The following is a 3,345-nucleotide window of genomic DNA, read 5'->3' on the forward strand; positions in this document are numbered from 1 at the left end:
CTCAGTATATTTTTCAAATCCAGGACAGCTTCGCACACCTCCCCTTACAGTTCACGGTTCAGGACTCAGCTCTGGAAAACAGGGACTAGATGAAACTTGCCTTTGTCATTTCCCACTGTCCATTTCCCTCTTGTCACTCTTCTCTGACCTCTCAGTCTTGCCTTCCTATCTAGATTTTAAAGGTGTGGTGAGGGAGGCAGGGAGGGAACACTTTGAAATCCTTTTAAAAGGCCAGGCACCCTAGCACATGCCTGTAATTCCAGCACTTTGGGAGGCCAAGCTGGAGCAATTTCTTGAGGCCAGGAGTTTCAGACAAGCCTGGGGAATATAGCAAGAACCCATCTCTACAAAAATTAAAAAATAGTGAAATTCGCCTTTGGCCTCGTTGCACTCCTGACAGCAAGATGGGTCACCAGCAGCTATACTGGAGTCACCCGCGAAAATTCAGCCAGGGTTCTTGCTCTTGTTGTGTCTGTTCAAACGGGCATGGTCTGATCTGGAAATATGGCCTCAATATGTGCCGCTAGTGTTTCCGTCAGTAAGCGAAGGATATCAGTTTCATTAAGTTGGACTAAATGATCTTCCTTCAAAGGATTATCCAAGTCATCTACTCAGTGAAAACCCATGATAGTTCTTTGTACATAAAATAAACATCTGAAAAAAAAATGCAATTCTATTAAAAGACTTTATGCTTATTCATATTTTCAGTATTCTCCTCCCATCTCCCATTCCCCCCAACCCCTAGGCATGATGATGATGGGGATCTTTCTGCTCTTTTCTTTCCCCAACTTCAGTTCAGTTTGGCTTAGAAAATATCTTTTGTGCACATTGCCTGTGCTAGACCCTGGGGATGGTAGTTGATGAGATAAGGAGGAGGAGGCAGTCATATTGAGCCACTCTAAGAATTTGGGCCTTTATATGAGTGAAATAAGGAAAATGTGCAGGGTTTTGAGGAGGACAGTGGCATGATCTAACTAATGTCTTACAAGGATCATGGATGCTCCTTTAAGAATAGACTTAGGTAGGGCAGGAGTGGAAACAGGGAAACCAGTAAGGAAGCTGTTGTGAAAATTCTCATGAGAGATGATGGGCTAGAGTGTGGCAGTGGAGACAATAAGGGATGATCAGATTCTGGATATATTGAAATGTAATGCCAACATGATTTTCTGATGAATTAGACGTGGAATGTGAGAAAAAGACATTAAGGATAAAGCTATGTGTATTAAGTCTCTATTGCTCCATAGAAATTAGCATAAAACTTAGTATCTTAAAACAATTAATATTATAGTCTCACACGGTTTCAGTGGGTAAAGACTTTGGAAGTGGCTTCTCTGGTGGTTCAGTCATGATATTGCAGTCCAGATGTTCATCAGGGTCATCTAAAAGCTTGACTGGAGCTGTAGGACCTACTTCCAAGATAGCACACTCATATGTGTAGTTAGTTGGTGTTGGCTGTGGGTAAGCACTTCAGTTTCTTGCCATATGAACTTCCCCATAGGGCTGTTTGTGTGTGCTCATGACATGACAGTTGGCTTTCCCCAGAGCAAATCTTCCAAAAAAGAGCAAGGTGAGTGCAGCTGTGTCTTTTAAGATCTAGTCTTGGCCAGGCGCAATAGCTCACACCTGTAATCCCGGCATTTTTGGGAGGCTAAGGCAGGCAGATCACAAGGTCAGGAGTTCAAGACCAGCTTGGCCAACATGGTGAAACCCCGTCTCTACTAAAGATACAAAAAATTAGCTGGGCATGGTGGCGCATGCCTGTAATCCCATCTATTCGGGAGGCTGATGCAGGAGAATCACTTGAACCCGGGAGGTGGAGGTTGCAGTGAGCTGAGATTGTGCTATTGCACTCCAGCCTGGGTGACAGGGTGAGACTCTGTCTCAATTCACAATTCACAATAGCAAAGACTTGGAACTAACCCAAATGCCCATCAATGATAGACTGGATAAAGAAAATGTGGCACATATATACCATCGAATACTATGCAGCCATAAAAAAGGATGAGTTCATGTCCTTTGCAGGGACTTGGATGAAACTGGAAACCATCATTCTCAGCAAACTAACACACGAACAGAAAACCAAACACCGCATGTTCTCACTCATAAGTGAGAGTTGAACAATGAAAACATGGACACAGGGAGGGGAACATCACACACTGGGGCCTGTCAGGGGATGGGGGACTAGGGGAGGGATGGCATTAGGAAAAATACCTAATGTAGATGACGGGTTGATGGATGCAGCAAACCACCGTGGCACGTATATACCTATGTAACAAACCTGCATGTTCTACACATGTATCCCAGAACCTAAAGTATAATTAAAAAAAAAAAAAAAGGAGAGATTGTGAAGATGGTTAGAGGTCTGCTTCTCCTTAGCTGCACTGAATGCAGTTTAAGAGAATGCTACTGTGAGGGGATGATCAAGACAATCACAGAGAACAGATCAACAAAATGTAGTATATCCATATATTGGAATATTATTCCACAATTAAAAGGTGAAACAAAAATGAGTCATGTACAACATGGATGAACCTTGAAAACATTATGCTAAGTGAAAGAAGCTAGACAATAAACCCCACGTATTATATGATTTAATTTATATGAAGTGTCCAGAATAGGCAAATCTTTAGAGGTAGAGAGTAGACCATTGGTTTTCTAGGGCTAGGAGAGGAGAAGGGGCTTGGGAATGACTGTTAATGGGTATAGGGTTTCTTTGAGGGTTGATGAAAATGTTCTAAAATTAGACTTTGGTAATGGTTGCACCACTCTTTAAATATACTGTAAACTAACCACATACTTGAAAAAAGATTGGCTGGGTATGGTGGCTCGTGCCTGTAATCCCAGCACTTTGGGAGGCCGAGGCAGGAGGATCACAAGGTTGGGAGTTTGAGACTAGCCTGGCCAATATGGTGAAACCCCGTCTCTACTAAAAATGCAAAAAATATTAGCTGGGCATGGTGGCTCATTCTTGTAATCCCAGCTACTCAGGAGGCTGAGGCAGGAGAATTGCTTGAACCTGGGAGGCGGAGGTTGCAGTGAGCCGAGATCTTGCCACTGCACTCCAGACTGGGCAACAGAGTAAGCCTCCATCTCAAAAAAAAAAAATCTAGTCTCAGAAGTTGCATACCGTAATTTATGCAAGTCCTATTAGTTACATAGGTAGGCATATTCAGTATGAGATGGGACAAAAAAAGAGAGGAATAGGGACTACTACTGGTGGCCACCTTGAAGCCTGGCTATCACAGTATGTCCCCAGAGCCCCATTTGTTCATGTCCCCAACATGCATAATATATTTCCTCCTGTCCAGACCCTTCCAGAAGTCCCATACCTTTATATCATTGATT

The 3,345-nt window shown here is 43.0% G+C and overlaps 1 pseudogene; it reads left to right on the plus strand.

The window, feature by feature from the left end:
* Positions 1 to 404: 404 nt before the first annotated feature.
* On the plus strand, positions 405 to 575 carry LOC112132366 (small ribosomal subunit protein uS14-like; annotated as a pseudogene).
* The last annotated feature ends 2,770 nt before the right edge of the window (positions 576 to 3,345 follow it).

Source organism: Pongo abelii, chromosome 11 (assembly GCF_028885655.2).
Source record: "Pongo abelii isolate AG06213 chromosome 11, NHGRI_mPonAbe1-v2.0_pri, whole genome shotgun sequence".
Lineage (NCBI taxonomy): Eukaryota > Metazoa > Chordata > Mammalia > Primates > Hominidae > Pongo > Pongo abelii.